This window comes from Lutra lutra, chromosome 12 (genome assembly GCF_902655055.1).
Source record: "Lutra lutra chromosome 12, mLutLut1.2, whole genome shotgun sequence".
Lineage (NCBI taxonomy): Eukaryota > Metazoa > Chordata > Mammalia > Carnivora > Mustelidae > Lutra > Lutra lutra.
In genome coordinates this window covers 73,533,982-73,557,941 of record NC_062289.1, presented here as the reverse complement: position 1 = coordinate 73,557,941, position 23,960 = coordinate 73,533,982, and the positions used below count along the sequence as shown (strand labels likewise).

Genomic DNA, 23,960 nt, shown 5'->3' with positions numbered 1-23,960 from the left:
GTCCGGATACCCACGTTGGGGCGGCCCCCTTGGGCCGGTTGGGCATTTCGGTTTGCCTCAGGTGGAAGTCCTGGAACTACCTGTTGAATGCCAACTTTGGAAAGAAGAGTGATGAAGGATGGGGTGGCTTGTTTCAGGTCACAGGCTTTGCTTTCCATCCTTGCGTGTTCTTTTTGAGAGTAGTAGCCAGGTTTGTCCGCGGACTGCACATTAGGTTCTTTCCTGGAGCCTGCCGCCAGCTTCACCTGGGCGCTGACCCCCCTGCAGGGCTCTGGACAAGCAGCAGCAGGCAGGGAGGCAGGGGGAGCTGGCCGAGGAGTGGGGATCGCTAGTGCCCTGGAGTGGCCGGAGAAGGCAGCCTTCGCTGCGTGCCTCAGATTACAGAGGGTGGGAGGGAGACTGCCTGCCCGCTCCTGGGCCAAGGACTTCTGCGGAGGGCCTGGAAATCGGGAGACAGGGTCGCTCACTGACAGGGCCTCCCCACCTTGCTCCCAGTGAGAGAGGTCTGCATTCCAAAGGGAGCTGGCGAGGCAGAGCTTTTAAGCCGTGCCTACACTTTGGAGGAGGGACTGAGTTGAAGCCTCTGCGGTTGCTGAGCTGGGTAGATGCCTTCCCGCTTCCTTGGCTATGATTTTATCAACTTGTTAGTAGACTGCCAGCGCACTTATGGCGGTTAATATGCATGCCTCGGATGCGGGCGATTTGAAATGGTTGGCTTGATTGGAGCCTTTTTGGAGGTGATGGGATGGCTGCAGGGCTCTGAGCTTGGGGCCTTCTGTACTTTACTCTTGGATGACTTATGAATGAAAAGAGGGGAACTGTACGGATGATTGCATGGCAGCCTCTTCCTTTCCCCTGCGGTGGTGCATACTCAGCCCTGTGTGGATAGGACAGGGAGCTGTGCAGCTTGGCTCCTTAGAGGTGTGTCCTTACAAAGATGGGGGAGGCACCCTTGCCAGGCATTAATCAGCAGCATTGCCTCACAGGGCTCTTATCCCCATCTTAAACTTCTGCAGGGTAAATACAAGGGGAAACACATGTTTGAGTCCTGTGACACATATGTTAAAGGCTTTGGACTTTTTTCCTTGGTCTTGTTATAACTATGGTCTTTAATTTATAAGCTTTAGAGAAGATGGTCTACTGAAGATTCCTGCACGTTTTAGTGGCGGTCTTCAAGAATAGTTTGAATCTTAAAGCCTGCTCCTTGTAGCTCCTTGTTTCTCTTTGAGGCTTTCACTGTGCCCTGATGGCTTTAGAAATGTTTGATTTACAGCTTTCTAAGAGAAAAGATGTTTTAATGTGGCACTTCACTTTTTGAAGGAGACCTTTGAAGTTTGCGATTTTTATCTGCAGTGTTTTAACTTGTACTCTTTCTCCACTGTAGTTTGTCTGGCGGGTTATCCATTATGGTTAGTGCTGGGCTTTGAGATAATCCTGGGTTCACCGTTTAATTCAAAATTAGCAGTTTAAACACACCATTTGTAGCTATTTTATCCTTGTGAGTAGAGCGGGAATGTATGAATTTGGCAGAAGGAATCTGTTCTCTTTTGAATCTTTTTGAAGTGCTTATCTAACTCTTTTGCAGTCCATTAGCTTAGTGCCTCCCCAAATTAAGTCAACACTTGCTCAGTAAAGAAAAATGACTTAAATGGTATTTAATAAGTAGAACTGTTCAGCAATCACTAATAGGTGTCCTTAATTCCTTTACAACTGCACAGTGTGTTGGTGAGTTTGAGCTGTCTGAATAGTCATTTCTTGCTGTTCTTACTCCATATCTTTTTTTTTTTTTAAGATTTTATTTATTTATTTGACAGACAGAGATCACAAGTAGACAGAGAGGCAGGCAGAGAGAGAGAGGGAAGCAGGCTCCCTGCTGAGCAGAGAGCCCGACGCAGGACTCGATCCCAGGACCCTGAGATCATGACCTGAGCCGAAGGCAGCGGCCCAACCCACCGAGCCACCCAGGCGCCCCCTTACTCCATATCTTTAATAACTTTATTGTGGGGGCCTACTTGCCGAACCTCTCAAGTGCAGAAACGGAGCTCAGCGTGGCTCTCAGGGCCATGTGCGTACAGAGGCTGGCACGCTTTTATTAGTTCTTCGAATACTGCTCCAACTGAAGTAACTGGCGTGGTCCCTGTCAGCCCTGAAAAATGATTTTGTAAGGGAAGCTGGTGTTTCAGGACTGCTGGGAGGAAATGTAACATTTTGTATGAAAAATGACAATGTAGAAGAAACAAATTGATATTCAGCTTCAGATTAATCATGTTTTTTCGTAAGCACTTTATTGAACTTCTCAAACCTTTTATTTGCTATCTTAAAATAATCGTGCGTGATTTGCTCTTTAATCTCTTATGATCTTCAGAGCTGAGTTCATTTTCCGATAACTAAACCTAAACAGTGGCACTGAAGCATTGCTTTTGTTATTTCCAGTGGGGTTCGGTAGTGCTGTTGTTCATGGTTAAGGGGAGAAAAAGACCCGTTTGGGAGTTTCTTTACTTTAAGCGTTCTAAGATAGGAAATTGGTTTGCATGACTGTTTTTCCTCCCTCCCCATTATATACAGTGACAAAAGATACCTTATCACAGTCTGGTTTGCCCCAGATACTTCTAATTAGAGTACCTGTTGGTCATTTGCATGGATTAGGGGAAGGGAGGCCTGGTTGAGAGAGAGAGAGAGAGAGAGAGAGCGAGAGCGCGAGCGATAGTAATTCAAACCTTGGGATTAGTCACCAGGATTCTTGGTTCTCTCCTTGTGCATTTTAGGCTTAAATAACTTTTCCAAGGTCACCAGTGTGCTCTCTTAAGAAGAGAGATTTTTTTTTTTTCTTTTTTGACATCTTCATCTGTGAAAGTAGTGGAAACAGTGTGTGGATATGAAATGCTGTTAATTATCTTATTTATTCATGCAGCACTGAAGTCCATTTGCTCCTAAGTGTCAGGCATAGAGTGGGAGTGCTGGAGGAATTAATTACAGCTCTGTCATTCTGAAGTGTGGAACTTTAAAGCGCTCTTAGACATATTGATACATATTTCAGCTTTGAACCAATTTGTTGCTATTATGAGATCATTATCTGAAACTTGCAGACTTGGCTGCGAAACTCACATGGTTAGTGATGTTAAATAAAGGCCTGATTAAGCACTGGCCAGTGGTATGTGGATTGGTTAAACAAACAAAGAAAATTTGCATCGCTAGAGATGAAAGATTGGTTTAAAGTGGAAAAGCATTTTTCCCCCTTGAAGTCAAATATTTAGAAATGCTTAAAGAAATTCATTTGTAGAAGGACGCTGAATGATAGGTTTTGTATAACTTTAAAATTGGCCTTTCTATATCCTGGGATAAGTGTTGAATGGTCTTGAAAGCAGAGGAAAGTTGAGAACATTTAAGAACTAAGCCAGTGCCTTTAGCTGTGAGGGGTTGGTGGAAGCCGGGTGGCAGGTTAGAAGGGCTGAGGGCATCCTTAAATATCCAGTATTAACTAAGGGCATCACAGGGAATAATTTTAGGAAACTAATTCCTCTGCCTTGTTTCCCTGTCAGTGGGTTTCTGCAGTTCAGTATTTGATCAAACACTTTTCTTTTCATCTCCGTTTTAAGTTAAGGGGCCTGCCTCTAAAAATTGACTTGGCCTCATAGAACAATGTGTGCTGGCAGCTGACCTGGATTTACACAGAAAGAGATTGCCGACTGTCTTGTCAGAAGGGCCTTCATAGGTTAAAACAAGCATTTGATTTGGGAGAAAACATTAGGGCTGTGTTTTGTGACCTTATGAATTCTTAGGGTCTCTTATTTTCTGCCCTGTTCTCTAAGATCCCACGGGAGCTGTTAATGCAGCGCTGAATGGAGATGCAGATGGGAGTGGGAGGTTTAAGTGTGGAATCTGCAGATCAGAGGGGAGGTGGTGATGGCCTCCATTTATGGTGTACAGGGCACTGTGCCAAGCACATGTGTTTACTCATCGCCTCCTGACTTTAAATGGAATTAGCAACTACTGTTAACCCATTTTACAGATGAGGAAACTGAGGCTGAGAAAGGCGATTTGACTTATTCCAACCTCACCCAGCTAGCAAACAATAAAACCTGGGTCAAAACCCAAGTCTGTCTGCCCCCTTGCTCCTGTTTTTGCCAAATAAATAGAACTTGGCTGGTTAGGTTTGGGCATTAATTTGAGTCTAATTACTTTTCTTTTTCTTTTTTTTTTTTTTTAAGATTTTATTTATTTGACAGAGAAAGACACAGCGAGGGAGGGAACACAAGCAGGGGGAGTGGGAGAGGAAGAAGCAGGCTTCCTGCCGAGCAGGGAGCTCGATGCTGGGCCCGATCCCAGGGCCCTGGGATCATGACCTGAGCTGAAGGCAGACGTTTAACGACTGAGCCACCCAGGCGCCCTGAGTCTAATTTCTAAGAATCGAGTATAGGGGTTCTTAACCTGAGGGTCACAGACTTCCAGAGAGGGCCTCTGAGCCCTTGGAACTATATACACAGTTATACACACAATGCACTTGTGAATGTGCTCTTCTGTTTTCCTGAGAAGATACACAGTTTTGCCTCTTGGGAGTTCTCTGATGCCCCTTCTTCCCAAGAGGAAAAAGAGAAGCACTGATCTAATACCCATCATCAAAGAGTCCATTACTAAGAATCTGGAGTCACGTGGGGCTCTGGCTGGCGAGAGTTGTAGAGAAGTCTACAAGTTCGTGTGTCTCTATAGGGTATATTCATCTGATAAATGTTTACCAAAACCCTATTTTCAGACACTTTATTGCTGTTTTTTAGAGTCCACAGTCTCTTACAGAGACAGACATGTGTATGGATAAATGATAATCCTTCCCAAGAGGGTTTCCCTGTCGAACTGAGTCCTTAGTTCCCAAGACATCCATTGTCTATAATGAATTAACTTCTCTCCTGGGCATCCATCTGGTACTAGTTAAATGCATTATCCTTGGGTGAAGTGAGAAAATAGCCTCTCAAAGAATTTTTGCATTTAGTGCAAGAAGGTGGCGATCTGAAGGCAGCATCTGGGAGAACAGACTATAAATGTGTTCCTTTTCATCATTTCCTAGAAAATGAAATGGAGCATCTTTGGACGTTGAAATGCCTTAAAAACAACTCCTCACACTTTCTTTTGTGGACCATGGCCCCATGGTCATGGTCTGTTTGTTTTTGCTCTTCCCAGGATCCATCCCTGGGTCCCCAGTGTCTGCCACTTATCAGACACTTAAAAGTTGGTGAATGAATGATGGATTTAGAATGGACATCAGGCAGGCAAGGGGATTGGAGTAACTTCCTTTGACGTGGCAGATACATTCTTTGATGATCTTTCCTTTTTGGTTGATATTTCCAGAAAGTTGCTTCATTAGAGTGGACCTCTGTCTGGTTGTGGTGGCCCCACTGGTACCATAACTGCAGGCTGTGTGAGAGCAACCTGTGTGTGTGCATGTCAAGCGGCAGGACACCTGGCATTAATAAGGGTCTGTAGATGTCCTTTGCTTGATAAAACACAGAGTACTGGGAAAACTGTAACGTGGACAGCCGTTAACAGATGGACAGAAATGCACGAAGAACGGTTTACAGCCCAGCCCCAGTGTCCGTAGAAATGACAGTCAAGGCTTGGTATTCAGAACCCTCCTTAATCTGAGTCTATGCCATATGTGAAGACTTTGCTTCCTGTTGGTGTTTCCCAAGTCTGGAGAATGTGGCTTTACAGTTCATGACCAAAATGACATTTCAGTCAATCTTGATAATCAGATGAACAGATTCAGCCCTTTAATGTGTGAGATAAGGAGATCCAGAGAAGTGGAGTGCCTTGCCCAGGGCATGTGGTGAGTAGAGATGACCCTGATAACGGTTTGGGTCTCCAGACTCCCAGGCTTGGAGCCTTTCTGTCCTTTTCAGCGACACTTCAGCTGAGCGCAGAGATGCAGACATGCTTCAGAATCAGGTGTATTGTTGGGGAAAGCCAGGCCTTCTTACGCTCTACTTTGGGTTTAAATGGTTGCTTTTCTTTTCTTCTTTTTCTTCTTCTTTTAATTTTTATTTATTTGAGAGTGAGCACAGAAGCTGGGGGAGGGGAAGGGCAGAGGGAGAGGGACCCGGAGACTCTGGGAGTGGGGAGCTGGGCTGAGCAGGGAGCTTGACACGGGGCTCGATCCCAGGACCCCGGAATCAGGACCCAAGCCGAAGGCAGACGCTTAACTGACTGGGCCAGCCAGGTGCCCCTAAATGGTTGCTTTTCTCCTCTGGTTTAGATTTCGTGACTTACTCAGTCTTTCCCTCTGTCAGAGCTTTAGAAGATAGCTACTGCTATATATCTGTGCCACTCTGCTTCCCGCGTGTCAGGCTCTGGACTCAGGGCTGTGCTCACACTTAGTGGGAGAGCTAGACAGCCTGCCCCAGGTTTTCAGATGAGGAAACTAAGCTCCGAGAGTGAAGTTACTTCCGACGTCACTGAGCACATCTGGGGTAGGGCTGAGATGCAGACCCGAGTCTGGGTGATTCTAAGCCATTTCTGTTTTTACAAGACTGCTTCACCTGGAGCTTGCTTGGGATGAGATGATGGTAACTGATGGTGCGATTTGGAGTTGGGAATACCCAGGAACACTGACCAAGAAGTGAGTCTGTAACTTCAACTGAGAAGACGTTCTACGCTTACAGAGATTTATTGCCTGCCTTCCTTCTCTCGTTCTAACTCTTTTTTCCCATGAAGGGCCAATCTGCCAAGTTTGGGAAGAGGGACCAGTGACTTGAAGTATACAGCTGTCACTCGATGGCTCGTCCGTTGTTTTTTGGCTCTTGAGAAAGTTGGAGTGGCCATAAATGTTCTGGCCTTTAAGGGATTTCTGGGGTGAGACACATCTCCTCCCTGTGGCTGACTTTTTAGAGCAGTTCTGAAGTCCGCTTCGGTTTCTCCCACGTTCTGCACCTTTCTGACTTTGCACAGACTGCGCGCTCGTTTGATGTAAAAGATGGCAGGAACCTAAACGTGCGTATTCTCTCTACTCATCCCGTCCCCCTCGCTGTGAAAACTCACTGCAGGTGCTGTGCTCCTTCTGTCGACAGACATCCACTGCTGCCTTCTGTCCACCAGACCCTGGGTGAGGTGAGGTGGCAGGTGGGGCCGTGAGCAGGACCCTGTCCCCACCCACAGGCAGCTGAGTGTCGGGGGCAAGCCACACAAACCCCAGGTCTTCCGTGGCAGGACGCATCTACAGGAGACTGAGGGAGCAGCTGGAGTGGGGGGCAAAGTTTAGGTCTGGGCAGCTCATTCTGAAGAAACATGGATAGGAGGACATAGTATGTGGATTTGAGCCTTCTGGCCTTTTCCTAGGCGTTGTTAACTCCCTTTGAGGTTAAAGCTGATAACCTCTTTGTGGAGATGTGCCTTTTTATACCTGTCAAACAGGATAGGGAGGAGGTAAAGGGTAGAGGTTCTTTGTTCCATTTGTAGCCTGAATGAGATGTTTTAAAGTCTGTCTTCTAGCAGCTCTGTTGACTCATGTTAGTATGAAGAGAATGAGGTCAGCTGCCCTATTGTGGTTCAAGGGAGAGCATTTTATTTTTATTACCCTTAAGATGTGTTTTAAGACTTGGTATTTAAAAAAAAGAAAACACTTGGTATTAATCCCTTTCTCTCTCCGGCAGTCAGTGTGATATGGTTGTTCAGAAACTCAATGTGTAGACTTAATTTGGTGGAAATAGACTTGGAGGATCCTACCAGTTTCATGTAAAAGTGTATGTGGGAATGGGGATTTCCGTGGTGAAGCTGCTGCATTTTAAAAATAAAAGGGGGGGCAACCTGGGTGGCTCATTCAGTTGAACTTGCGTGGCTTTTGATTTTGGCTCGGGTCACAACCTCAGGGTTGTGAGATAAAGCCCCACCTCGGGCTTGCGCTGGGCATGGAGCCTGCTTAAGATTCTCTCTCCCTACCCCTACCCGCCCCCAGCCCTGCCTGCCTCTCCCCACTCTACAAATAAATAAATAAACAAGTAAATAAAATAAAGGGGATGCCTGGGTGGCTCAGTCAGTTAAGTGTCTGACTCTTGATCTCAGCTCAGGTCTTGCTCTTAGGGTCATGAGTTCAAGCCCTGGTGCCTACTTAATAAATAAATAAATAAATAAACCAAAAGTCACGCTCAATTGGGTGTGTGTAAGATCCTATCCAGTGCTGTAAGAATTTGATTAAAATTTGATTTTTTTACTTGAATTCGAATCCGGTAACTTGTCAGCAGACATTTATTGAGTTTCTCCTGTGGATACAATGTAGAGAAGAACATAGCCTTTTTTCCACCCATGATATAGCATGTGCTTTTCAGATGTTTCTGAGATTTCTCCCATACAAATTTGGACAGTTGAAATTTGCCCCAGAGGAAACTGAGGCTGAGAGGCAAAGTAAGCCACAGAGGCCACAGAGCTAGAATTGAACTTGGGTCACCTAGAGCCAAAGCTCACTGACCTGCTTGCCTGAGGACTTGGTGTATTCTGGTAGATAAGGCAAAGATGTTAGAATCTATTCATTTTACATTGCTTCCAGCCAGGGCCAAAATCTTCCTTAAAAAAAAAAAGAAATCTGTAACTTATAATTTTTTTAAGGTTTTATTTTTAAGTAATCTCTCCACCCAGTATGGGGCTTGAACTCACAACTCTGAGATCAAGAGTCACATGCTCTACCGACTGAGCCAGCCAGGTGCCCCTGTAACTTTTTAGTCATAAAAATCATACACACTTATTGCACAATACTTGGAAGATACGGAAAAGTATGAATGAAAAAAATGAGTCCCACTACCTAAAGATAGCCTCTGTTAACCTTGTGTGTTCTGGTGAAGCTTTCCTTTCATTTTCCTGCAGTCTTGGAGGTATTCTAAAAAAAACGGTGAGAGAATATTACGTGGTGCTTATAACCCTTCATTCGCCTTGAGTATTTTCCTGTGGCTAAATGCTCTGAAACCTTTTTAGTGTCTGTGTAACATACTCCTTATTTTCCATTATCCTAAGGAGTGGCTGTTCTCCATTTCTTGATAATTTTCTTAGGGTGAAGTTCTAGAATTAGGACTGTGGGGTCAAGTGGTATAAACATTTTGAATGTTCTGCAGAGGAGTGGTTTTAGTTTAGGTTCCGCTGCCGGGTTGGCATACAAGTTTCCACCTATTCCTGCTCATAACAGGTGTAGCATCTGTTTCTAACAAAAAAATCCAGAAGGGCAACTTCATCCATATGAAAATCTGTGCATTTCGTTAGTGAGTAGTAAAATACTGGCTTTTTTCCTCTGCCACGAGGATCTGAGTTATGACAAGTGTCTGTATCAAAGGGAAGGTCCCCGGTGTGGTCTCTGGGTCCTCCCTTGTAGGTGCATCTGAGCGTGATTCAGGAGCACCAGGCTGCGCATGTGCTTTGGGCAGGGAGAGGGCGGCTGTCCTCGCAGATGGCGGTGCTCAGAGGTCTTGAGAGCGCTCTTTTGTCCGCGCACCCTGCGGCCCCAGATTGTGGCCCAGGAGGGTGCTGCTCCTGCAGCCACTGTTTCGGGCCCTGCCACTTTCCTGTGGAGCAGGCTTTCTGCTTCTGAACAGGCTAGGTTCCCTATGAATCCGTCCTCTCACTCGGAGTGACGCTGTCGGTTTGCGGTGGGCAGAGATGCAAGTAGAGCCAAGAGCCAGGTCCGCAGACATGCATTCAGACAGCAGGACCAAGGCTGAAAATGGCTTCCTGGTATTTTCTTTGATCCCTGTTAAAAATCTAGACGTTTTACATAAAAATCCAGGGCTGTGGCTCTTCTTGCAAAATGAAAAGATCGGGCAACATTGGGTCCCCTTTTCTGCACGGCAACCGCCCAGCTTGCCCCGTGGAGTAGCAGCCGTGCCCTTCAGATAGGACACGGGCCCTCCCGTTCACCCGCTCTGTCGCGTCGCTTTGGTTTCCTTCACTCCCTGGGAATTACATTTACCTACGCCTGGCCCCAGTGGGCCCTGGAGTTTGCCATCCTTTCTCTGAAAGTTCTGAAGCTGAAAGCATTTTTTTTCTTTTTAAAGATGTTATTTATTTATTTATTTATTTGATTGTGTGGGGGGGTGTAGCTCGAGCATGGGGAAGGGCAGCAGGAGAAGCCGAGTCCCTGCTGAGCTGGGAGCAGATGTGGGGCTTGATCCTAGGACCCAGCGATCATGACCTGAGCTGAAGGCAGATGTTCAACTGACTGAACCACTCAGGCGTCCCAAAGCTGAAAGCGTCTATGTCGTGCTCTGAGTCTCCTTTCTTTCCCTCCTCAACCAGGCATGGTGTCTGATGCCCGTTTGGGGGAGTATGATGATGCCTCACGGGATCCCGTGAGCCTCTAGTTACATTGCTGGGGAAGGCTCAGTGGCTCTGTGTGACCAGAGTGCTCTTTTTGCCTTGGGACAGGGGCTTTCATTTTTTTCTTGTTCTTCTCGAAGGCTGATGTTGTTTGACCTGTGTTTCCATGAAGATCTTTGTTCCTCTTCTCTTTTTTTTTTTTTTTAAGATTTTATTTATTTATTTATTTATTTTTAAAAGATTTTATTTATTTATTTGTCATAGAGAGAGAAGCGAGAGTGAGCACAGGCAGACAGAGTGGCAGGCAGAGGCAGAGGGAGAAGCAGGCTCGCTGCCAAGCAAGGAGCCCGATGTGGGACTCGATCCCAGGACGCTGGGATCATGACCTGAGCCGAAGGCAGCTGCTTAACCAACTGAGCCACCCAGGCGTCCCTAGATTTTATTTATTTACCTGACAGACAGAGACCACAAGCAGGCAGAGAGACAGGCAGAGGGGGGGGGGGGGGGAAGCAGGCTCCCCGCCAAGCAGAGAGCCCGATGTAGGGCTCGATCCCAGGACCCTGGGATCATGACCCGAGCCGAAGGCAGAGGCTTTAACCACCCAGCCACCCAGGTGCCCCTCCTCTTCTCTTTTTGCTCCTTGGTTTCTTTTGATCTCTAGAGTTCCTGTTTGAGCTGGAAATGCTGTGGCTCAGCTGTCCTTTTACAGTGAGGGGACTGCGGGGCTTCCAGCCTTTGGTCACAAGAGAAGCTATGATTAGAAGTGTGGTCTTGGGGCTCCCCAGTGCTGGTCTTTCTCGGACAGCGTCCTACTCCGCTGGTTGAGTTCCAGAAAATCTTCCAGGTGCCTGGTGGGTTAGGGTCTGCGGTGTACTTTGACCTGTATTATTATCTTATTTCTTCTCTCAGCTGGGAGTGGCCTTCCCTGGATTCTGCCCCAGAAGGCCAACTGCCCTTCAGGTTGTCCCCATTGCCAAGGTTTGTCCCATACTTGGACATAGACTTCTTTTCTTTGTACCTAATTGTACACTTTTACTTAAGTGCCTATGACACATGTGTTCAGTGCTTTTATGCAATTTTAAGAAATGACACGAGGTACCCAGAGATTTTTCATCTTTTCAGAAAGTGCCTCAGTGTTGGAGTCGGTGGTAAGTAAGACAGCCAATGGCATGTAAAAAATGTTGCAATCTTGACTTGTAAAGTTTTTTCAAAATCATAATCAAGGTAGCCTGTGGCCAGGTCACAGGGAAATGGTGTGCTCCAGACAATGCTTGATTTCCTCTTTCCTTGCTGACCTTCCCTCTTCATGCCTCACATTCTCACTCTTCAAGTCAGTTCTTCCTCTCTCCACCAGATTCATTTTTCGATTGGTAACCTTGGATCTCATCACAGCCTTGATCCAAATCTTTCAGTTCCGTCCCACTGTTGACTACCTAGCTGAGCGTGCAGGTGACCTGGGCCTGAAGTCTCCCTCTCATTGTTGCCTCTGGGCTGCAGATCTGGGTCCTTTGCGTTCCACCTTTGTTCCCTGAGTGGGTGCTGGGTTTTCCTTTGTGCCTCTCATCCCGAGAGCCCCTCTACTATAATACATTTTTACGCCCCCACATTCCCGACCCCGCCTTTCCCTCTCCCAGGGCTCTCACCTGCACTGGGGTCACATGTCCAGGCCTTCCTATCACACGTTTCCTGTTCCACCAGTGTGTTCCTTTGAACCAAAATGCTCTGTCCTTCACTTGGCAGTAGGTCTTAAATTCCTCATCGTAGTTATTCTCTTGTTCATGTTTTCTTTTCCCCACGAGATCACAGCTCCCAGTAGCTAGGGATTATGTCTTACTCATCCCTTGCAATATGACTCAAATATTAGCTGAATTGAAATCCTTCTTCTAGATCATACTACTTAGTGATGGGGATATCAGTGTGGCCAGAAAAAGACTGGGCTTGTTTGAGGGAGAACTTTCTATGATTGTAGAAACAATTCACAAGCCACTTGCAGACATGGGTGTGTCCTAGGGCTATTCCAAATAGTTGGGATGGACCAGACTGGCACAGTAATTTCACCTTGCCCTTGCTCTTTGGGTCCGGAAAAGGAGGTGTGGCCCTGGGGATTATGCCATCTTTCATTCCTTCCAGCCTGGTGTGTGACTGCCTGGGTATGGTGTCCAAAGCATGCTGGAGAAGAGACTGTCTCAGCCTGATGGCCAGACTTCGAGGGAGTGTGTTTTATTTAAGTTTGGTTAATATCTTGGTGACACTTAGAAAACGGGTACTTTTGAGGAACAGCAAAACTTACATGTAGCTCCAGTATGTCCCGTCGGAAGCAGTGGTACATGGGTCTTTACTTAAATTTGTACCGTATCGTTAAACCTCATTTCTGCCCGCCTTGGGAAGCTCTGGCATGGGCCTTAATCCTGTGTTTTAAGCACTGGGTGGGAAGCAGAATTTTCAAGGACTACAGTAGTATTTCTAAAGAGGCCAGCAGGCTTCGTGTGGAAGAAATTCCAATTTTAATTTCACGAACATTTGATTTGCTGCTCTTTATGGGGCCCACTATGAACATCTGGAAATTATTCAGTTATTGCTTGGTTATGGACATGTTGGCATGTTGAGATTATTTTTTGGTTATCATTGCTGTTTTTGTGGGATAGTGGCTATCATCTGGGCCCTGGGACCTTCTGGAAGATTCTGGGGTCTATCTATGACATGTTATAGTTCACTTATACGAGAGGGTTTCCTTCCATGCCTCTTCAGGGCATATCCAGGGCATGTTCCAGTGTCCATCCGTAAATGCCATCCAGGGAGTTAAACAAACAGCTGATGTGTAGTTGTGGACTTTGGGTGTTACTAGGTTTACATCTCTGGGACACACATACACTGGCCTGTGGCATTAAATGTGCCATGTGGGTGATTTCAGGTTCCAGTGGCAGTGGGAATTTTTGCATTTCCTGACTCTTGTGTTTAAATCTGCCGTCTCAACATTGCATCACCATAAGTTTTCCCATTTAATGAATATTTATGTTGAGCCGAGTTCTATACGAATGCTCTGGTTTCTGCCTTGATTATAGCTTGCCGTGTACTGTGGCCAGGAGTGCCCTACAGACAACAGAGTTGGCACACGCCTCAGCATGCCAAGCCCTGGCGGATGTGGTTAGGGACCACGGTGACTGGTGCTTGGGTTGCCATGCCAACCTTGTTTTTGGAAGGGGGAGGCTCTAAAACGGCAGTGGGATGGGGGCAGAATGGTTTTGAATGCTCTAAGGAAAAGGATTTCCCATAGGTGCCCCTGCAGGAAGATGTCGTAGAAAACTCTAGAATTCTTACTACATGCTTAGAGAACGTTAATGAATTTTCTTAATTTACTTTTGCCAGGCTGTTTGTATCTTCCTCTTGCGAACTTGTGGATGTTATATGACAAATATGTGTATGTACGTATATATGTATCATATTTATAAATCTCATTGGCACATGTGTTCCCTACTTGCTGCAGGGTGAATAGGGAATCTCCTATCTCCCAATACTACCAGTCTCCTCCTCTCATGCCCTACCAACATCCCCTGCCCTCTCTGATAACTCTAACCTAGTGATAGCTGATTGGAGGAGGGGGAGGAAAAGAAGAATGAGGCAGGGAGGGTGGTTGGGGGACTGTCCCTCTCCCAGCTCTTTATCTTCATTCCCCTCTTTTCCCCATCCCAAGAAGGCCTATCCTCTCCCCTACTTATTCTCCTTATTCAGTAAAGACCCTCCTTGTGGGTGCCGTCACCCAGGGGTGGGACCTTCAGATGCCTAGCTCTCAAGTCTTGGCAGGCGGAGTTGGGGACAGGAGGAGGAGGAGGGTTGTGTCCCGGGCACCCCACACTAGAATGCTGTTTGCCCCTTTGCAGATGGTGCCCTGCGTGACTAATTCTGCGGTGCTTGGTCTTACACAGTGACATGGTCAGGAAGGGTCTAGTAAGCCAGATGGGGGCCCAGACTGGCAGAGCAGGGGGGGACTGGCGGGCACCATCAGCTGTCCTAGCATTTCCTGACAGGAGGAGGGCTGAGCTACCGGAGGCTGGGACCTTCACAGGCTCAACAGCTCAAGCAGTCTTCTGTTGGCCTTGCCTTCAAGGCTCAAAACAGGAAAACAACCCTCCTACCCCCACCCCTTTGAAAGGAAACTTACCATTTTGGAAGGGGAGGCTGATCGCACATTGCTTGCTGACTTGGGGTCAGCTGTGTGACTTCCATTAGATTGGATCCTCCTTCAGGGCAGGTCCGGTGTATCTATCATCTGACATTTCTCCCTGACTCCAGCCTGAAGGGTCTTATTGTGTGAATTAGGAAGAACTTTACTTCCTCAAGATACCTTATTTCTGTTTGCCCTAAATTGGTCCTAATGTGGGTCCAGCACGACCATGGTTATGAAGGCACCCCCTGGAGTTCAGTACACGAGGCCGTCTTGTGGGAGCTGATGTGGCACCTTTGTATATGTCCTTCCTTCTTTCTTCCTTGTTTCCTTCTCAGTAATTCTTATATGCTGCTTCTGATTTCTGTCATTTGTTCCTACAAAACGAGGGAACCATGTTTGTTAGAGCTGTGTGCAACATTAGGAAACAAGATACCAAAGGGACATAAGAGTTTAGTATGCAGATTCTTTTTTTTTTTTAAGATTTTATTTATTTATTTGACAGAGAGAGAGATCACAAGTAGGCAGAGCAGCAGGCAGAGAGAAAGGGGGAAGCAGGCTCCCCACTGAGCAGAGAGCCCGATGCGGGGCTTGATCCCAGGACCCTGAGATCATGACCTGGGCCGAAGGCAGAGGCATAACCCGCTGAGCCACTCGGGTGCCCCTAGTATGCAGATTCTTGACCTCTGCTCTGGCTGCTTTTCTGCTCTATATTAGTTCTTAAGAGATGAGCTGACCTGAGTGGGGTCCCTAAACCTTGGGTGCCTTAGTAATTACATGGGTAGGCTTTTTGTGGAGCAGAAATGACACCACCGTTTTATGGGCAAAGACACACATGTATTCCAAGAGTTAATTTTTGAACTCTAACCTGCTTTGGGTATAAGTTCCCCTTAGTTCTGTGTTACAGGGACGTCCTTGGGCCAGCTGCATTTGGGAGGATTGGAGAGGACACTTCTGTGTCATTGACCATTGACAGGGGTGTTAGGAGCAGCTGTTTTCAGCTTTGCTACTTAGGGTTCACCAGGTTCCTTAAAGCAAGTTACAAATTTTGCAGAAGGAGTGGTCCTGGATTTCCTTTGCTGGTAGGAGAGACTGCCTTGGGTTTGAACCCAGTCACCTGCTATGGAAACGTAGCTTTGCCTCTCTGGGTCTCAGTTTCTTCATCTGTCAAATGGAGGGAAATATTTCCTTGAGTTGTATTAAATGAGCTACTCACAGCATGTAGTTTTAGTGGTGGTGAGGCTGCTGACGGAGAAGATGCTAAACATTGTTTCAGGACGTTCCTTGTGCCTAACCTGCTGTAGTTCCCAAGTGGTTGAACATTTTTATTCTAAAGTGGTAGTTTAGCAAGGTTAAAGAATCTAGAGGTGCTACTTCATTGAGAAGAAGTCATAGCACGGCTATCTTTTCTAACGTGCTCTGTGTCTCACCACTTCGACGGTAGCTCTGCTCCCTAAGTGGGGGCCCATGGGCTCCCCAGAGTGGCATAGGTCAGCACTATGCAAGAGGCTCAGGAAGCTCGTTCCTCCCTGGTCCCCACTTCCCGGTTTCACCTCTGTTCCCTGGGAGGTGCACTTTGCTGCAGCTTCATCTGCTAACCCCTGCACCCTACACCTAGATCATTGTCCTGACCCTGAGCTCTGTCGGTTTGGGGCCTGTGGGCGCACACGCGTATGTGGGAGCTGCAAGGCCTGTGTACAGAAGGCTGGGTTTCTAGGCCAGCCTGCCTGTTGTTCCCAGGCCACATGGCCTACATATGGGCACGACTGCTCCGAAGGAACGCTGGGTGGTTGATTGCCCCTCTGGATCTGGCCAGGGCACATGGAATGTTGTGATACGCTAAGGCTGTGCTCTGGGGGCCTAATTATGTGGGGCCTGTGGCAAGCACAAGTGACTTCAGCACTTGGTTTGATCCAGTGTGCAATTTTGCCAAAGAAAATGCTTGATTAATCTTAACCCTCAAATTAGACACATTGACTTTTCTAAAAATGGGAATGATAGGAGTGCATTGTGGGGTTTTGTGTGTGTATGTGTTTTAAACTGCTCCCCCCCCCCCCCCCCCCCCCCCCCCGCCAAGACTGGGCTGTGCATTCCTCTCCTTGAATGGAGAAGGTAGTTTCCATCTCTGTCTACCCCCTTCTCTCACATTCCTGAGACTGGGTGCTGGAAAGATGCCCCTTCTCCTCTTGTGCAGGTGAGCTTTTCTCCTTGCTGTCTCTGAGGTTCCACATTTTTCTAGGTCAAGACCCAAGAATCTTGCTCCTGAAAGGATCTTCTGTCCTGATGGAACTTTCCTAACTGAGGACTCTTCCTGGTTTCCTGAGGCTTCTGATCCAGTATGGGTGCAGGGAAATCTCTGGGTGACTTCCTGGAGTGACCTTGAGCATGTCTCAGGAGGCTCAGCTGTAAAGTCTGGTGTGGCACGCGAGTGAAGGAGCACAGCTCGTAGATGAAGGGCTTCCCGCTCAACACTCTAAGAGTGTCGTGGCTAAAGGGCACACTCATAGGGTAGGATGAATCGGATGGTATTAGAAAGTGAGCCTGCTCTTATCTAGTCCAAGTAGAAAAAAAAATGCCTCTAAATAAGCAAGCAACCTAACCTCATCTCAGAAAACAATTCGGAGGTAGCCTTCTCTTTTCTCTCCACTCAGCCTCTGCCAGCGATCTGAGGGGACCTGGTGGGACTTACCGGCTTTGAAGTCCTAAGGTGCTATTTTAATACTTTTCTTTCACGTTGCAGGTTTTGAGGCTGATTTAACTAGATTCTGGAGGGAGCTTACTTTACACCGTTCTTAAGAGCCCGGACAATCTTGAAAGAGTTAAACCCTAATTAGTTCATTCCTCAGGTATTTAATGCCCTTATTAAAACTCAACTGCTCGCTCACTTTTTTCTTTAGTGAATCAGATTTCTTGAGGAGCTGAGCCCTCACTCCTCAGATCACAGGCTCACATGTTGAAGCTGGCAGTGCTAGAGGCTAGTTCCTATCTGTGTGACAGCATTTTTAATTTAACAGGACCGCCTTTGATGTTCCCAAATATTTATAGGCAGCTTTAGATCATTTCAGTGTGTGCTTTCTTTTTCTTTTCTTCTCTCTCTCTCTTTTTTTTTTTTAAACTGGAGCAAAAGTTCTTCCTCATGCAACAGGCTTCCTTTTATCCTGTTGGTTTATTTTTGTTTCCTTTGCAGCTTTGGCGAAAGTTCTCTGGCTGCATTCACACAAGGCTGACCCTTCCTTTAGCTTCTTTGGTAAAGGCCACCTCTCTGTATCATCCTGCCTGCTTGAGATTGCTTAAGGCACTTCTGTTCGCCCCTTGACTTTCTAGAGGCTGAGATTTTTCGGATTTGGCTCAGGAATCTGCTCTCTGGCTGACCCAGGAGCTTTCAGATCAGTGTGGAGACCCGGGCAATGTGTGTGGAGGTGTCTCTTAATGGATGACCAGGCTGCGATGTCCTACCCTACCCGTGCGTGTTGACCGGGCCTCCACAAGTTATGATTTATAATGGAACTTCAGCAGATTCTGTCGTCACTGGGCAGGGACCACAGCGAGGCAGAACTCTCTCCCGCTCTTTGCAGGCTTGCTCCATTTGGCTCTGCGCGACCTGTGGGCTGAAAGTAATAGAGAATTCTAGCCTTCAATCTTGGGGATGGGAAAAACAGAGTCGCGATGCAGGTCTGTCAGACCATTAAGAAAAAGGAAAAGAAAACTTTGTACCAATCAAAACAAATTACAGAACAGAGGACGGTGGATTCTCCGGCCTGGGCTCTGGGTAAACATTCCGCTTGTGAAACAATCCAAGTTATTGAACTCTCGGCTGCTGTTACTTACCTGGGCCTGTCCGACAGAAGCCTGGAACTTTCCATGGCTGCTGCCATCGTTGCTGGCTCTGCCTCCTACTACACAGGAGCCTTTTAGGGCTGAAGGTCACGTAGGTGGTTGGTGGAACGTTTGAACGAACGAATGCGTTGTTAGACCCTGCCCTTGGGGCCTGGCGCTGTGTGTCTCACTAGATCCTCGGGAGGATTCTGAGTTTCACCCCTCTTCTTTGAAATAAGGACGCCAAGGAGCAGAGAGGTTTTAGCACTGCTAGCGAATGGAGGGCTGGCCCGGAGCTCAGGAGTGTGTTTACAACCTCACCGTAAGGCATCTGAGACTGGCAGATCCAATGGCGTCCTGCGAACACCCCTTACAGCTAAGAAAACCTCTCGAGGCTGAAATCTACAGTGTGTTGCGTTCTGAGAGTTCAGAGCTGACCTGGCTGTTGCCAAGCAAGGGACACAGAGGTCGAGAGCCCTGGAGCCAGACAGGCCTACTGCCTTTGATCTTGGCCAGGTCACCCAACCTCCCCGAACCTGGTTCCTCATTTCTAACATGGGACACTAGCTTGTACCTCTCCCTCCAAAGGAGTGTGAGGATCCAGTGAGATAATACACGCGAATTACACAGTAAATGCTTCACACATGTTGGTGCTATAGGATCGCCACCCTTGAGGACTTCCCAGTCCTGCAGGAAAGAGAGTCCAGGAAACCAGATGTTAGACGGTCAGGTTCAGCAGGTAAACTTGGCAGCTATGGCGGAGAGCTGTGCTGCTGCTTAGCAGGGGCTCAGGGCAGAGCCACTGGCTCGGATTTTGACTCTTTCATCTTTTCATCCACGTACTGAGGGCTTACTCAGTGTTCGGCAGTCTTGGAGTTACCCCATTGCCTCCCTATCCCCTCCCCAAAGTTCCCTTTCCCTTGGGGGAATTTGAGTTAAAATGTTAATTGCCACCTGGAGAAGGATTTCCTGAAGTAATTTTCACATAAAACCCCCCAGATGCTAAATGGCACAGCCACACTCCATTTGACAATTTATCTTGCCTGGCTTTGTACTGTCCTTCAGCTATTATTTTAATCTTATCTAATTTTCCCCTAATTTTTCTGGTCTCTTGTACATGAGAACTTGACGGTCCTTGAGAATGTGTGAGCGACTTGCTGTGGGAGCAGGTGGTGATCTTTTGTTCCACACAGTGCCCAGATGGTGTCCGTGCCTTCCCGTGGTCTGGTTCCATGGGGATTTGTTGATAAGATTTTGCTTTGATTTGGTTTTCAAACTCAGCACCATGTTCAGATTTGGTTACGGACACCGTAGGGTTTTTTTCTCTGCAGGGAAGTTTCGTTGCTGTCATTGGCTGTCTTGAAACATAAGTCCCATTCTCCACACCCCCCCCACTCCTTTGAGAGCTGTGGGGACGATTATACAGGACACTTTTTAACTGTCCCTAGCACATGGTCCAGAGCGGACGTTAGCATACTTGAACTTGTTGAAATGGTTGATAGGATATTTAACAAAATATGTTATTTTAACAAAAATGACATGTGAACAAAAGATCCAATGAAAGTCTGTTGGCTGTTGTCCTTATAGACTTAAGGACCCAGGTAAACCTTTCTCTCAGGTAGATTTCAGGTCCTTTTTGTGTCTCTCTTGTTGAGTTAGTGGGTATTTGGTGGAAGTGGGTATTTTTTCAATACACTGTTGATTGGAAGCTAAGATGTTGCCTTAACTACTTTTGGACCTTGAAAATAACGTTAACTTTTTTTTATTTGGCTCTGAGGGCACCACGAGAGTGGGTCATTTTATATTTACCTTCGGTACCCACACTTTCTTTAAGCAGCGTGTTTAACTTCACATTAAAAGTAGCTTATATTTGGGGCGCCTAGATGGCTCAGTGGGTTAAAGCCTCTGCCTTCGGCTCAGGTCATGATCCCAGGGTTCTGGGATCGAGCCCCACATCGGGCTCTCTGCTCAGCAGGGAGCCTGCTTCCTCCTCTCTCTCTGCCTGCCTCTCTGCCTACTTGTGATCTCTGTCTGTCAAATAAATAAATAAAATCTTTAAAAAAAAAAAAGTAGCTTATATTCAAGCCTCTGCCTTCGGCTCAGGTCATGGTTTCAGGGTCCTGGGATAGAGCCCCACATTGGGCTTTCTGCTCAGCAGGGAGCCTGCTCCCCCCACTTCCTGCCTCTCTGACTACTTGTGATCTCTGTCAAATAAATAAATAAATAAAATCTAAAAAAAAAAAAGTAGCTTATATTCAGGGGCACCTGGGTGGCTCAGTGGGTTAAGCCTCTGTCTTCGGCTCAGGTCATGATCTCAAAGTCCTGGGATTGAGCCCTGCTCAGCAGGGAGCCTCCTTCCTCCTCTCTCTCTGCCTACTTGTGATCTCTCTCTCTGTGTCAAATAAATAAATAAAATCTTAAAAAAAAAAAGTAGCTTATATTAAGCTAAAACAACAATTGATTGAAAGGATAGTTCAGAAGAAGGGTAAATGAGAGAGAGAAGGCAACATGTCATTGCATTTGGCTGTAGGTCAGCTCCATAGAGTTAACTGAGAATTAATTGAAGCCCAGATTTCTTTCCTGAGACCCCTGAACAAGCTTATGTTTATTTGCCTTCTTTGGTCATCTTGGTGGCATCCTTCTGTCCCTGGGTCCACGGTGCATGCCGGCCATACTGTGGATAAGGCAGTTGTGCCTGGGAGCACATCTTGAAGTAGTATTAGGTACTGTGCAAATCACCTTTGGAGAGGGTAAGTGGGCTGTCATTAGCTAGTGAAATTTGGGCAGAAAGAAGTCTGAGACAGTTGAATTAGGATGCCCAAGGCCTGCACGGGGGTGATGTTTGCGTTTTCCAGCAATACTTACGGGGCATCAGTTTGCCCCATAAGTATGGGATGTTCTGCCCCACCCTCGATCAGAAGTAGGAATGGGAGCAAATCTGTTCTGCTTTCACGCTCCTTCCCCAGGCTTAGCTGGATTGCTAGATGAGTGGTCAGTCCCATGCAATCTGTTTTGCTCGAGAAAGGGAAAGCCTGCATTGATAATACAGTGATAGGACCCGTGATTGCAGTTTGGGTTTTTAAAATTGGTGATTAGATCTGTCTGGGTAGGGAGCAGAGATGAAGTTAATGGTCTAGTGGAGATCACTGGTTCCCAGGCAAGGGCCTAGTGGCTCCAATGGGTTTCTTAGGCATACTTTGTCTGAAGAACACTTTTTGGTTTTGAATCACTTCCCAAAACTCTGAAGTTCTCCCTGATCTTAACTCTTTGTGGAAACTTGCCCTCTGGGAATGGACAGCGACCAGGAGCCACCTGCCTTTGAGTATCGGCCTGTCCCGGGGGTTTCCTGTTGGGTTTGCTAACCAACCCTACCACTGGCTCTGCCATCAGACCAGGATGGTTTTCGCTGTACTAATTTTCTCAGAAAACAATCAAACTAAAATTTGCTCTTGCTGGTACAGAATGATTGTGCAAAGCAGGTCTATGTGCTTAGATTCCTAGAAATGTAGTTTAGTGAAAAGGAGAAGCCACCTTCTTTTTGGCTCATGTACTTTCCTCATTTACGCAACGAATTTGGTGAAATCTGGTTTTTATCTAGGAGCCTCAGTTTCTCCATTACACTTGGGATCTGCAAGGTCCTGAGGGAACACAGTGAAATAACTTCATGCTTTCTTCTCCCCTGTGGATTTGAGCTATCCCAGTCTCTTCTTTGTGGTCCGTCATGTTCCTGTATTCTTGGTATGAAGGCGAGGGAGTCTGCAGTAGGCTTTGGTTGCTTAAAGGTGTGTTTGGTCAGGCTTAATGCCCTCTTTATGTTTTGATGGATGTGGAGCATGATGTCTTCTGGGTAGTGTTCACAGAATCACTGCTGGCTCTCCTGTAGGGGTGGGCTCATGGGCAGCTGGGAGAGAGGAAATTTGTCCCAGAGCTGGTGGTATTGTAATGTGTATGGGCTGAGTACCCCGGTGCAGGGGCTGAGGGAAAGCGCCTCAGAATGTTGGGCAGCAGCCTGGGGGTGGGCCTTCATCTGGATTTAAAGAAGGCTGGGCTGGGATTTGCCCCTGCCTACACTTGGGTGGAAAGCACTCTTTGCTAAGACGAGCCTATGATGGCATCTGATGGGGCTTTCTCTAGTGGATCTGGAGGCGGCCTGGTGGGGAGTACACGTACTGTGGCACTGTGAGGAGTAAGGTGAGGCCGAGCGAGGCCGTGGCTGCAACATAGGGGACCTGACCTGCTCCCTGATATGCCACTGCAGTGGGACCGGGAGGAGCCAGCCTCTCTTGGAGCCTCAGCCCCACATCTGTAAACTGGGTGTGGGGGTTGGGTGAGATTCCTGGAGGCCGAGGGGAGGATCGGTATGGCCAGGGGCTTCCTGCAGGGCAGGAAGAGGATGGGGGGAATCACTCAAACTAGAGAATCGGGGAGGGAAGAGAACTTCAGAGGCCACTAGGGGTTGGACTGGGGGAGAGGCCCTGCATGCCAGGCAAAGGTGTTCGCCTTTTATTATAGAGACCTGGGGGCCTTACAGCCACCTGTGGTAGATGATGTCCATGTGGACGGCCAGATTTTTTTTTGATGACGGACCTCCTTGGCCCCCTGTTCCCCAGCAGCATGGTTTGTAATCACAGTAGCCCAGGGCCTCAGTCGGGGGCTGTGCTCTCCTATCCCTAGGGCAGCCTGGAATGTAAGGGAGTAAGTAACGTTCTAGTGACAACCTTGAATTCAATTTATTAAAGATAAATAAATTACATGCCAACTTTGGCCTTTCACTGTTATTAGTACAAATTGCTCTCCACCCATACATTCAACCATTCATGACACCTTGAGGAAATGTGCTGCTGTGGCCTCCCCACCCTCCCTGGGATTTTTATATACCATGAGTGTGTAGAAATTTGGGGAGTGATTCCCCAGCCGCTTTTCAGGTTCTGGCCATGACCCTTCAGCTGGGGCTCCATCTGTTGACAGTCCTGGGTTTCAGAAGGGAGATTTTGAGGTCCGTTAGAATTAGGCAACAGAGCAACTGGCCGGTTTGGGCATTTTTCTGGTTATTGACAGGGCTAACTGTGGCTTCTGATGAATGAGGAATATATTTTTCTAAATGCAGCCATTGAGCCAAATGAGCCACACTGGGATAAACTCTGTTTGTTTACAAATTATGTAAGAGAAAGGCCTGGCCATTAAATTCTTCTGGGCCAGACTTCTTACCCCTCTTCAAAGTTGTAATCAAATTTAACAAACCCTTTCCACAGGAACCTACTCCCTCCTGAGAAACAGGAGCAGATGCTCCTGGGAGACCTTTAGCAACTTTGGAATGTTTAATGTAGAGATATGTAACCAAGGTGAAGTGGTTCCAGAAACATTTGCTTACTCTAGCCAGGACCAAAGCACGAGTCAGCTTTTTTATTTAGGGCAAGAGGTGCAAAACGAACTGGGCCAGGCGGGATTTTCTTTAGAATGTTCAGTTTTCTGTTTTCATCTTCCCTGCCTCTCCTACTTTCAGCCCCTTGTGACCTTTATTCCTTTCTGCTCAGTAACTTTTTTTTTTTTTTAAGGCTTGATTCTTATCTCTCAGCTCTGCCAGATTACATCTGGGGATCAAGGAGCCCTCCTCTTAACCAAAGCATTCAATTACTGCTTCTCTGTCTCTAGGAAAGATGTCAGGTGCAGAGCAAACACTCCAGGGGAGGGAGGCTGAGGC

The 23,960-nt window shown here is 47.1% G+C and overlaps 1 protein-coding gene across 3 annotated transcripts in view; it reads left to right on the top strand.

Annotated features, from left to right (window-relative positions):
- ZNRF3 (zinc and ring finger 3) overlaps positions 1–23,960 on the top strand; it is a 158,870-nt gene that overhangs the window by 779 nt on the left and 134,131 nt on the right. Inside the window, exon 1 of one of the 3 annotated variants that reach the window (XM_047697348.1) lies at positions 6,484–6,978. The exons of 1 other annotated variant lie outside the window; for it this stretch is intronic. The gene's annotated coding sequence lies outside the window, so the exon portion shown is untranslated. One more of the 3 variants, XM_047697349.1, reaches the window with a different exon arrangement.